The 13,757-nt window shown below is 37.8% G+C and overlaps 2 protein-coding genes across 4 annotated transcripts in view; both read left to right on the plus strand.

Annotated features, from left to right (window-relative positions):
* Positions 1-9,371, plus strand: part of LOC308682470 (uncharacterized protein) — a 30,435-nt gene extending 21,064 nt beyond the window's left edge. Inside the window, exon 3 of the mRNA XM_081352200.1 lies at positions 8,773-9,371. The gene's annotated coding sequence lies outside the window, so the exon portion shown is untranslated. The remainder of the gene's footprint in view (positions 1-8,772) is intronic.
* Positions 9,372-12,321: 2,950 nt separating this feature from the next.
* Positions 12,322-13,757, plus strand: part of LOC308690154 (uncharacterized protein) — a 29,345-nt gene continuing 27,909 nt past the window's right edge. For 2 of the 3 annotated variants that reach the window (XR_014030122.1, XM_081364459.1), the window contains exon 1: positions 12,342-12,418. The gene's annotated coding sequence lies outside the window, so the exon portion shown is untranslated. Of the gene's footprint in view, positions 12,419-13,757 lie in introns of all 3 variants that reach the window. The other variant, XM_081364460.1, reaches the window with a different exon arrangement.

The raw sequence follows: 13,757 nt of genomic DNA on the forward strand, positions 1-13,757 counted from the left end.
TGCAGCGGGATTGGTTACTGTACTCCAAAAGTTCACCTGTTCACCATGAAACCAGTGGTGATCACATAAATGCTTATCTGTTGTGTAAAGAATTAGCATCACGCTTACGCCTTGGTAAAACTATTGACAGAACATTGCAAAGAGCCATAGATGCTGAAAAGGCACACTGGAGTATTGTTAACAAGAGTGATCGACTGCATACTCTTCCTTGCAAAAAGGAACTTGCCACTGAAGAGAAGAAAGCTAAGTTAGGAGATCCTAAAAATGGATTTCCTGGGTGTCCTTGATGTCAAAGCACAATATGTTGTCACACTAGCAGAGCATCTTAGAAAGGTAGCCTCTAAAGGAACCACAGGATATCTTTCCTGGTGCACTCAAAATTAATTTTTTTAGATTAAATTTCTGAATGTGTACTTGGTCAAATTTGTGCCCAGGTCAAAGCCTCCAAGTACTTTGCAGTGGAGTTAAATTGCACACCTGACATATCAAAGCAGGAGCTGGCCTCCGTAATAATCCTGTATGTTCATACAGACGACAACAAAATGCCACCATCAATGAGTCTTTTGTTGGCTTCACAGTCGTGAAGGGCCTCACAGAAACACTGACTGGGGTGCTGGATAACCCGGGGTTGGAGTTGGCTAACTGTAGGGGCAGAGCTATGACAATGGCTCAAATATGAGGTGTATAGACCCCTTTTGCGCGGACGTCACAGTTACGTCACGGCGCTAGCTGGAGGCAAAACAAACAGAAAACTGGAGGCGGCCAATACAAACCAGCACAGGTTCGGCTACATAATAGGGAGCTTAAATTATTATTTTTATTATTAAATGTCATCTTGTTGTGTTGTTGGGTGCAAGAATCGATGAAAAATGAGTATGCTGTATCTGGAATTTTTATTTCTAGAAAATATTCATATCATTAAAATTGCACCGTAGTGTCACTCTTTACATTGCCGTCTTCTTGGCGCTGGCTAGGCAGAACTGCGGCTCGTACCACACAAGTCTTTACATGACCATTCAGCACATAGTTATAGGCATCTAAATATATATATATGCCCTCAGTTTCTCTTTACCCTCGGTTTCTCTATCGGGTCGGTGTAGAAGTCAGGCCACTCAAGTGGAGGCAGCCTAACGTTAGCGTTAATCCTGTCAGATCGTCCATTGACTGAGCGCGTGTATGGTCATCTGGTTCCGTCCGTTAAAATTAACTTTTGCAAATAACAATCGCGGTCCTGGACAGTGAGTGACCTTGCACATTAAGACAAAATTGGATTTTCTCCAGTCATTGTTAAAAAACAAGCTAACAAAACTTGCAAACTAGCGTTAGTCAAGCGGCCAGAGGGATCTTTCTGCCTCCAGCTAAGCCCCACCCACACAAATTCGTCACCGTGTTTACCAACTGCAAAAGGGTCAATACACAAGGGTGTGCAAGCATTGGTGCAGCAGAAGTGTCCAGAGTAGAGGTCTGCTACCCGACCCGAGCCTGACAGGTCCCGAAAAACTTATGGGTATCGGGTCGGGTTCGGGTTAATGTTTAACTATTTATCCCCTGCTGTAGCCACAGTCTGAACCTCCTGTTATGTGATGCTGCGTCATCAAACAGAGTGTGTCTAACCTTTTTTGGCACTCTACAAAGAGTGTATATTATAATAATAATAATAATAATAATAACTAAATGTACACCATTTGTTTGTCTTTGGTGAAGAGGTGGGATATTCTGAAAGAATTTGTGGACATTACACTAAAGCCTCTGAGTGATACCAGGTGGGAAGCAAAAATAAACTCGTCACATTACTTTATATGGCCCACGAGAGCATATGGGTAATTAGGGATGAAACGAAATTTAGGCTGCTGAAAATTTTGGCCGAAAATAACATTTTCGGTTTTTGGCCGAAAGATACTAAAGCCGCCGCGCCCCTCCGTATTCGGCGATGGTTTGACTCTGGCTCAGCGTGTTTTATGACTTTGCGTGCGAGTCTGCTTCCGAAGATGCATAACTTCGAAGCGCGTTCCGCTGTGTGTGCGCGCTGTGCTCTCCGCTCCGTGTTCACAGCGCGTTCTGCTCAATGTTCCGCAAGCAACCTCAGTGTGTGTGTCTGTGTTTGTGTTGCGAGCTCTGCTCACACTCACCGGAAAGGCAAAGCCGCAAAAAAAAACCTACCGACATGAAATTTCTCTGGACTTGTTTCTTTAGCACAAATAGCACTACTGTGCTGTAACATGGTGTATGTATAGCCATGCTGGTCAATACTGGTAAAATTACACGAATCACGATCCTCTCGTTCACTGGTTCTCTCCCTGCTCTACTCATGCTCTGATAAAAATAGCTTTGTAGGACTATACTTTATTTTGATAATTGGTCAAATTATTTTTTTTAAATCTGATTCTGCTGCATAGAACTGATTGAAGAATGATATATTGATATTTTATATTATTTTAATATAGGTACCAGTATTAGCCTTTTCACCATTTGTATCACTCCGCTTGTTTGTGTTTGCTTTGCGCCACTTGCATCATTAAGTGACTGTCAGTAAGTGACAAGTGACTGTCTTCACGAGTGAACAATTGAACTTTAAACTGATTAGTGCCAAAAACATTGATTAACTGAGGAAAGAAACAAGTTGCTGAAACCAATCTTTAACCCTCTGGAGTCTGAGCTGTTTTCTGGGCCCTGGAGGTGTTCTGACATGCTCTGACATTTGTGCTTTTTTCAGTTATTTATAAACATGTTAATGGCAAAGGTGTAAATTCACTCTATATAGCACAAACAGGGCTACCAAAATATCTGATCAACATGCATGTATATGTTTGAATTTTTAAGAGAATAATGTTTATGCGTGGTTATTGGAAAAAATAAAAATGAAAGTTGCAGAAATAAGGCCACAAAACACATACTAAATATGTGGCAATAAGACTTTTGACTAAAGGATATCATCGCCTATAGTTTTTTCTTCAAAATTATGTGAATATAGTCTTGCTTTATCGTTCACATAAAACCATACATTGATTTAAATTGATGTAAAACAGGTTTTGCTTGGAAAGCCAATATGCGAGGGGGGCGTGAACAAGGAGTGTTTTTCACCTGAATTACCACCCACTCTGCATAATGATGAGCCATTCACTCAGGTGTGACAACTGACTGAGCCACAATGCAAGGACCATTTAAGATTTTGCTTACATCTATCTTGTAAATGTTTTGCTATTTTATTAAAAAGGTTACAATTACAACAATAATTACAATTTCAACAATATTTCAAGTGTACTCTTTCTTTGTAAAAAAAAGATTATAGGCCAATATTTCAAGTGTACTCTTTCTTTGTAAAAAAAAGATTATAGGCCTACATTTTATCTATGTATTCATTACTTTGAATATAGCCAACATTGGAACAGCTAACATCTTAGTTGATGACTTTATTTTTGACAAAAATAGTAGGCTATTTTATATATAGAAATTGCTAAACAAAAGCTTATTTGACGAGGCAGTATTTTCTACAGTAAAAACTGTACCCAAATCTACTAAACAAAATGTTGTCTTTCATATTTCACCTGACTGTAACGTTGTTTTCATGAAATACGCTTACACACGCTTAAAATGATGATAATTAAGTGTAAAGATAGGTATTACTGAAAATATTTGGTGTTTGGGGTGAGGATTGGGGTTGATCCATTTATAAAGTAGCTGTTTTTTATTTATTTTTCTGATGTGCACAAATAAGCGACAGGTATCATAAGATTTTCTTCTCCATGTTCCTTTTTTTCTATTCTTTTATTCGTTCATGCATGTAATAATGAATGAATGAATGAATGAATGAATGAATTTATGTATGACTTGTGCAATAAATAAATAAAAAAATAAAAAAAATACGATAGGCTATTGACTCGCGATCTTCGCAGTAGGCTAGTGAACGCACCGGAGAAACGCACATTTATTAGGCTACATAGTTTTTTTTGTTTTGGATGGTTTTGTTTAGAACCAGCTGTAAATGTAAATATATTTCACATTTTTTAGACATATGAGGCGAGTAGGCTACGGTCTGGTTGATGATCTCCAGTTCAAGCACCTTATGTTGTGATTGCTAGCCTATATTTACTTTAAATCCAGGAAATTTGTTAATGAAAAAAATATTAAAATTAAGATACAATTGATACAAAATGAAATTCGTTTTAAAGAAAGGATTTGTACTTTCTGTTTTGAGGTATCTGTGAATGTTTGAAAGTCAACTGTCACGTAATATTGTTTTTTGCCAGCTGTGGTAAACAACGCGCATCTATGCCGTTCATTCATTCATAAACAGAAACCTGAGAAGGAAAAACTTACTAGTATTCCTCAGCTCGTATTCCTCGTATTCGTCATTATTCCTCACAGCGCTGCGTTGTAAACAAGTAATGTTCTGAATAAACTTGTGTTTTGGTTTTCTCGAGCTGATATGGGGGCGTTCACAGGATTGCGCGGATTACCTCAGCCATTTGCGTTTGAATAGCGCGCGCTCTCCGTGGGCGGAGTCACATTACATTTGAATTAGCTCTAATGAGGTCGACTGGAATCGCTCTCTTTTAATACAGATTTCACAAGATGAGAATATTTGTTTTTTATATAAATTACTTCATTAAAAAGTAGAGAATTCAAGCTTCATGCCTGTGTGTCTGAATGCCTGTTTGACTGAGTATTCGCTAAGCTACAGTTCATTTTCGGACGCGTTTTAGAATGGACTACACGGACAGAGAGAAGGCAGAACTCGCTTTGTGTTTATTTTTCTTTATTTGGCAAAAAGCACAACACTTTGTTTTTATTGTGAGTATACACAAAAATAATACACATTTAACAGAATCGATTGATGTATGAAACTTGTTTTGTAAAATCAAAGTCAAAAGAGAATTTCGGGTCTCAATCAACTCATAAGGAAAAAAAGCGAGCAGATCACGCCGGCGTGATCTCAGACCCCTGAGGGTTAAAGAGCAACTTGCAGGTTAAATTTATAACTGAATTAATACTTGATATTGTCTGAAGAGGTTTTTTAAAAACACATATGTAGAAATTACTAATGAAATCTAATTGGTTGTAGAGATTTTGATGAAAATGTGCTAGGCTCTGGAATACGCCTTTCCCCCTATAGCAACGCGTCATATGACGTATGCCGAGGTAAATATGAGCTCGCGTTCAGCCAGCGCTCTCATTGTGGGTGTAGTAGTTAGAGCAGTAGTGAGCGACAGAGAAAGTTTTAGATCGAGTTTTAGAGAAGCCATAATGGTAAATGATTGTGTTTGTGCTGGTTGCACAAAATCCAGCCTGTCAGGACATCGTGTCCATCATTTTCCTTCTAGGAAAAAAAGGCTTTTCGTTCTTGGGTGCGTTTTGTTCAGGTGAAGAGAGCAGACTTCACTGCCGCGTCTGTCACCGCACACTCGGTCGTTTGTGGCGCACATTTCACTCCGGAGAATTATGCACACATCTTCGGGTTCTCCCGCCGGATGTAGGCGCGAGCACAACATCAACTGGCAAACGCAATGTAAGCGGAACGAAACTGAGCTACTCGTTATTGTGTTTATGTGGACTGTTTATCAGTTTGGACCAGTGCAGCGCGAGCCTGATCAAGCAACACTGTAGCCTAACTGCGAGATCCAGTAAATAAAGCATTTGAATTCGCCACTGAAGTAATAACATCGCTGCGAGATCTAGTGAGAAATATTCACATTTCTCCGTTATTAACGGATCGAACAGCGCTGACGTGGAAACCAGGAATAAACATTGTGCAATGAATGAACGAACTATCCAGTGTCCACAGATCAGCAACATTCACCATGGCTTTACTGTAGTAACACTATCTGCAACCATGGAAGTTTGGCATTTTCCACTAAGGCCCAGTATGCATCCACCTCCCTGCAACACTGACTTTCCTCAGCTGTAAACATTGCCTCGCATTTCCCACACAAGCACCTATGGAACAAAAAATGTTAGCAGGAATAAATATCTCTCTCTCTCGATGAGAAACCGCTAAGTTATATCACGTAACGTTAGTCTGGGCGGATATTAATGAGCATGACAAACGCCTGATCAAAGCTTAGTTTCTGTTATTGTAAGTTCCAATATGTTCTGTCTAACATTAATCCTGGCCTGTCCCTGCTCTCTTGGCAGCCTAGCAGGCTCATAATTGTATGGCTGTGGTCCGTCAACAATTTCCTCAGCGTCCGAAATGTCATTGCAATCCATATTTCCCTGTTGTGTGAATCGACCGCTCTCCCTCGTGCTACGTCACGACTCTCGCCCGTCACGCCCATTTTCAGATGCGGAAGTAAAATTTTCTCACAAAAACGACTCCAGAAGCCACTGTAGCGTATTTATACATTTTTTTTTAAGAAAATCTAGTTCCTACATTATTTTTCTATACATTGACTTGTTGGGTCTTCTAACCTGCAAGTTGCTCTTTAATGCTAATATAAATTGCTCATTTGCCTCTTGGCACATAAAGATTTCACTGGAGTTTGATTGAAATATAACATCTATGCAAAATAATCCTTGAAAGATTTCTCATTTAAGGCCATTCCTGTTTGGAATATGTGATTGTGTATTGTCAACAATAAGCAGAAACATTCTGCATTCTCATTTTTAAGAATCTGCTTGACACATAATTTATGCTACTGCCCACTGACATGCTTATAAAGCTATTGTTATCCAAATTTTTTGGCCTTTAAACACCTTAAAATGCACATGTAGGTCCGAGAAATCCAAATTTTATCGGGGGAACATGTCCCCGAACCCCCCTAACTACCTCACATTTGAATACGCATGACTGTGTGGTAATGTGTGCAGTGTGGCTACAGTGCCAGGGCTGAATTTTTGAGCCAGTTTGCCCCTGCATATATACAATATACGTTATTCTCTGTATCAAATCATTATTACCCAGCCCCTGATGTTTCGGCCTCATTCCCCGATGTTTTTAAAACCTAGAAACACCCCTGCAAATGCATATACAATATTTGTAACTTAAGTAATAATAAAGAGACAATATATTAACATTTTAAAAGTCTTACAGTTACAACCGGCCCTTTGAGGGCAGCCATAATGCTGAAGTGGCCCTCAGTGAAAATGAGTTTGACAACCCTGAAGTACACATTCAGAAATTTAATCTAAAATTTCATTTTAGACGACATTCTATTAACAACAATAAACAATTCTGAATAAGAGACAAATGTTCAATCAATGATTATAATGGTTAATTTCTTGCAAGAAAGGCTCACAGTCAGTCAGGAGAATGTGAGAGTGTGCACCCAGAGGGGAGGCTCTCTCTCTTTATATCTTTATATCTCATAACATAGATAACATGGGGCCATAGCCCAGGCTCTTAGCCAACTGAACCTTTCTCTGCCTTATTAGGAAAGTACATGATTTATTATAGGGAAAGATCATTTAATATGAATAAAATAATGCATAAAACAACTATTTTCATAACACTGGGTATTGATTAGGGCTGGGTATTGACACACATTTCACAATTCGTTTAGATTTCGATTCAATATTGATTATTTTGGATATCAGGTATAATACATGGCAAATTTTCTCAAGGAAAACAAATCTCTTAACTAATGCTGTAAACTATGGAGTCAATTGTAGCCTACTAGGCTTCATTAGCCTACTATAATACTGGAGGTAAAAATTAACTTATTTGTATACAAACACTTAAATTGCAGTTATATTTATTTTTATAATAATAAAATTATATGAAATATAAAGATTTAAATGGTGGCTGTCATAAAAACTTGCCAGCTTTATTCAAACATGCATTATGAATATATAATATGGTGCATTTATTTAGCAAAATGCTCCCCTCTAGAGTTAATTTTTCTCACTGACTGACGGGTTTATGGTCACTGGATATGGTTTTTCTGAGGTAAATGTGGCGTTACATGACATTGTTTACCAGCTGTTTTACTGACGTCTTTCCACGGTTGAAACACTGATTGAGCGATTCCATGTCACATGATACGGATTTCGATAAGTTGTACTCTATCTTTCAACACACTTTCAGATGCTCATTCATGTTTATTTGGTGTTATTAATGCAGAAGAGAACATCATGTGCTTCTCTTGAGCTGAGCCAGAGCGATCTCACGCCACAGCGCCAAAACGGTATTTATGTTTTTGAATTTCGTAAGAAAATGGAATTTGAAATCATAGACTTTGTTTCATATCAATAGTAACAAAGCACAAAGATTATTGCGATTTATTTTTATTTTTACGCAATAATGTTCCATTCATCCATCAACTGTTAAAACAGGATGACTAGTCGATTATTGGGATTTAAGAATCGATATCGGTTCGAAAAAATGAGAATAGATTAAAATCGAGAAATCAATATTTTTTTGGCCAGCCCTAATATCCATCCATTGAGTTTATTATTATTATTATTATTATTATTATTATTATTATTATTAGGGGTTCAAGCACTTCAGTGCTGAAACTCTATTGTAATTGTTAATTTACCCTTTGGGTAGCTATAACGGTCATTTTGAAAATGGGTGTGGCAAAAAAACACTCAAAAGCCGATAAATCCTTAACAAAAACTCAGAACTTCATGAAAATTGGTGAGCATATGTGACCACATTCTGAACAAGCATGCAACATTTTATGGAGATCGGAGCATATGTGGCGCTATAACTGTTAAAAAGCTTTAAAAACCACATATTTCATTAGTAAATTACCTTAGTTTTTTTTTTCTGAGTTCTAAAGTTCTGAGCTTTATTTCACTAAGTTTTCTTTCTGCCGCTGTGATTTTCAGGAGCTGAAGATGAACAAGATTATCAGGAGTGTCTGAGGATTGCTCTTAACGGGAAGACAGGAAATGGGAAGAGTGCAACAGGAAACAGTATTCTGGGAAGAGATGAGTTTGTGAGTGAATTAAGACTAGATTCAGTCACGACAGTTTGTGAAAAGAGAGTTGGTGAAGTTGAAGGTCGACCAGTAACTGTTGTTGATACTCCTGGTCTCTTTGACACGACACTGACGAATGATCAAGCATTAAAATAAATATTGAAATGTGTTTCCATGTTGTCTCCTGGACCTCATGTGTTCATCATTGTGTTGAGTTTGGGAAGATTTACAGGGGAGGAGATGGACACAGTAGATCTGATAAAGAAGATCTTTATGATTGATTTGCCTTGACTGATTTTTGTCATAATTGTCTTTAATTCTGTTTTTGTCAAAATGTATATATATTTTTTTCCTCCAGTTTCTGGTTAGAGAGGAAGCTCAGGGAAGTTTGTGTTGTTGCTTCTTTTCTGTTATTATTTTAGGCCTTACTCTCTCCTGAAGATTTATTCCCATCTTTATTAAAGCCTTTGTGATATATGAAGGAAATAAATACTTTTACTTTTCCTTAAAGTTGTGTTATGTTTTCACTCTGAGACTGAGGCTGAAGTGTGTTCTGCACATATCTTTACATCTCTACGTTATCATACTTTCTTTTCCTTTGTTACCTCTCCTCCTGACCCCTAGACTGGGAGGGGAACGCGTCACGGATCGCTCTGAGACTTTAGTAAGATCCAAGCGCAGCTTCATTGGAAAATCCAAAATCGTAGTCATATGCCAGACAAAGGGTCAAAACACTTGCTGCAATTAGCTCATTCTGAAAGGTCTTCGGTTACTTGCCAGCAGCACGTTGTGCCCTTGCAATATGTTGCTGCATTACAGGATCAAACTTAGCTAAGAGTTCCAGCTCTTTTAAAAAGTGACCATTGTTTGGCTGAGACAGTGTCACTTGACCCTCTCAATGGCTGCTGGATTATGGCCACTAAGCAGGTAAGAATCTCCCTCCAGCACCTCTTCTCAAACTCCAGAAGTGACATTTCCTGCACGTCTACTGTTTCCCCCTTTTCCAGACGCATCTCTAACTCCTTCCATGCTGCCAGATGTTTGATGTGTTCAGGTGAGTTCTCGTGGGTGTTTAAAGGGGATGGCGCATTTAATCCCCTTCTGATTAGTCTAGTCAAGTTACTTTATTGTCCCCCAATGGGGCAATTTATTGTGCAGCAGATAGTATACAAAAAGAATACAAATCACACACACAATACAGAATTGCCTACCTTGCAGGCATAATTAAATAAAATAAAAAATAATCAATAAATAGTACCTCGATAGGTTATCTATGGTACTTTGTAGAGTTAAGAAGCAGAATGGCTGCAGGTACAAAAGAATGTTTATATCTGTTGGTTCTGAATTTTGGGAGTTTAAAGCGTAGTCCAGAAGGCAACATCTGAAATTCAGCCTGTAAGGGATGAGAACTATCTTGACAGGATAGATTCAACCCTTCTTTGCATCTGCTGCTGATAAAGTTCCTCCAGCCCTTTCTGCTTAGCACCTGTCATGCAGCTGCTCACCTTAATTAACCTGGAAAGGGAGTTTTTCTGTTTTACAGTAATGGACCTGTACCAACAGATTAGGGAAAAGGTGACAACTGACTCAACAAAGGACCTATAGAAAAGAGTCATCAGAGTCTTGTCCACATTAAACTTGGCCAGCTTCCTAAGGCAATACAAGCGCTGCTGGCTTTTCTTGCAAAGCAAACTAGTATTTGGCTCGAAACACAACTTATCATCAATAATAGATCCTAAGCACTTATAATCTCTAACAACCTCTATTTCCTGACCATTTATACTAGTTTTTAGAGTGTTTATGGCATTATGCCTAAAATCAATACACATGTCCTTAGTCTTTAAAACACTTTAAAACACCTGACACCATGTTACAAAGTGGTCAATAACCGGACCGTGTGAAGTTTCCTCGTTGTTCAGTAAGCTGACAATAACCGTATCATTTGCTAATTTCACAAAGTGTCGGTTTTCAGTCACAGAGCGACAGTCATTGGTGTACAGAATATAGAGGAGGGGGAAAACACACACCCCTGAGGTGAGCCAGTTGATGTGTGGGCCAGGTCAGAAAGATGGCTATTTACTCTCACTCGCTGGGATCTATTCGTGAGGAAGTCTAATATCCTACCCACAAGGTTGGCCTCAAGTTGAAACTGATGCAAGAGCTTCTCAGCCAGCAGATGGGGCTGAATGGTGTTAAAGGCTGACGAGAAGTCCACAAACAGTAGTCTGGCATGGTTTTTGCTTCCCTCAAGATGTTGAAGGATGAGGTTGAGTACTGTTACAGTTGCATCCTGGACCCCTCTATTGAGTCTATATGCAAACTGTAATGGGTCGAGAAGACAGTTCTATATTTTTTTCCTACTATGGAAGTCATTGGGACCCAAAAACTGACTGGTTACTGACATTCTTCTAAATATCTTCCTTTCTGTTCAGCAGAAGAAAGAAATTCATACAGGTTTGAAACAACATGAGGGTGAGTATATGTAGACAGAATTTTCATTTTAAAAGTGAACTTCTCCTTTAAGCATTACTAAAGAGTAAGAGCGCCACAATTAAAAAAATGTTTGTCTCTTGTTTCTAAACATCTAGGTAAAGTCATGGAAAAAATTATTACAGATCAAGAATAATGCTTTTTCCCCATATCAAAATGGTTTTAGACATGGAAAGGGAACAATGGACTCAATTATTAATTTGAAATCAGATATAAGCAAAGCTTTGATGAATAAAGAAACTCTAATAGCAGTTTTCTGTGATTATGATATGTTATGGAAGGAGGGTTTGTTGATGAAATTAGATCAAATTGGAATAGACAGAAAATTATATAATTGGATTAAAGAGTTTTTAATTGAAAGAAATATTAAAGTAAAGATATATATCAAGGAAAGGAATAATTGAGAATGGAACTCCTCAGGGTAGTGTTATAAGTCCTTTGTTGTTTATTATTATGATTAATGATGTATTTGCAACAATAGATAAGAAATAAATAAATATATTTATGATTAATGATGTATTTGCAACAATAGATAAGAATATAAATAAATCGCTGTTCGCGGATGATGGAGCTCTGTGGGAATGTAGAGTATATTAATAAATATTACTAGTATATTCAGAGAAAATAAGTAAGATAATTGAAGAATTTCAGATGAAAGGTAATCAACAATTAACATTAAAGATTATTTTACACTCAGTAGAAGGGCGTAGGTTAATAATATAGTTTTTGATCTATAGAATAAGAGATAGGCTAATAGTATTAGTAGTATCATTATCCCTGATCTCTGGAATGTGATGGGCTTTGGCTGGAGATGAGGAGCTGAACACGCAGCGACACTGAAAGCTCGAGCACTGGTTGTTCTGGGAGTTGTGATATACTGTCTCTGATCTATTACCCACAGTAGATGGCGGTAATGCTCTTTTAAGAATGCGAACCGCCAATAAGCCCAAAGAAGAAGAAGAACTTTGGAATGCGGAAGTGACGCGTGTCGCGGAGCAAACACCGACAGCTCCAGCACTGAACCCCATTCATTCATTTCCAGTGTTTCTGAAGCACGCTCGCTGGTAAGTTGATGAAATTACTGTATTTTTCACTTTTAAACACTTCAGCCGTCCTCTCGTGAATCTAGGCAGTAGTTGTATTTATGTAGCCAGCTTTAGTTAGTGTTTATTGGAAGAGAATAGTTAACTGCAGCCAGCTTAGTGACCAACACTTCTCTAATGTTCGCTACCAGTCAGAAATGTGTAAATTAAACTCTGAGGTCATAGTTATATAATGTGATGTTGCACTTCAGAGTTTTTCTGTCAGCCCTGTTTACATACATGAGGTGGTCAGAATATTAGAAATACATCTGGATATATAAAGCAAATAAGTACAGCAGCAGCACCCCCACAAACAATAAGACCTCAATGCTAAAACCTGTAAATGTGTATAAAATCCTTAACATTATAAAACACCAGAATTTATGGTTGAGCATACAGTATCATAATGCAATAAACATATAATTTGCATATTGTGTTGGATGAGCAAAATGATCATCCAGCTTCTTCCATAATGTTGTTGTGTAAGAATAACAATTTGATTAACTATAGTGATTTATATATATATATATATATATATATATATATATATATATATATATATATATATATATATATATATGTGTGTGTGGTTTTTTTTATATATGTAAGATTTTTTTTGCACAGTGTGATATATTTCCTGCAGTTGTGTACTTACAATATCACAAAAGTCTCCAAATATTATTTATTTAAGAGAAATTCCAGTTTTAAATATTGGCCCATCCCGGAAAAAAATGTCGCCTGTCAATGACGCAATATCCGCGCTATCCTCGGTTTCCGCTCGTACTGCCATAGCCATGCCGTAACTATGGCAACAGACGTGGACAACCACGTAGTGCGTAACATTTAGCGACACGCTGTTCTTGGTTCGTTCAAACATTATGGACCATGGCAAGCAGACTTTGAAACAAAAAAGGACTAAAACTAAAATGAGGCTCAATATCAATTCAATAGCTTCACAAGTTACGACTTGACAGCGACACCGCTCTTGAACATTCTTTATTAGACAGGTGAGCAAATGTACATAAAACTAATTCCCAAATGATATGTGCTTACATTGTTAGATATCTTTAATAATAGCAGCTAGACCCCCACCTCTCCTAACAGCTCTGCAGACACTCATAAAAGTAAAGTTAGGGGGGCTGCTTCATTGAGGACTGTTGCACTGCAGCTGTCTTCTAGCCAGATTTCATTTAGAAGCATAACATCCAGGTTGTTTGTGGTTATTAAGTCGTTGACTGTGTCAACGACTTAATAACCACAGTGATTTATGTGATTTAAGTGATTTATGTTTAAGTTAGCGGATGTTTAAGTTAGCGGATGT

The sequence above is a fragment of the Scardinius erythrophthalmus genome, assembly GCF_964197995.2.
Source record: "Scardinius erythrophthalmus genome assembly, chromosome: 1".
Taxonomy (NCBI): domain Eukaryota; kingdom Metazoa; phylum Chordata; class Actinopteri; order Cypriniformes; family Leuciscidae; genus Scardinius; species Scardinius erythrophthalmus.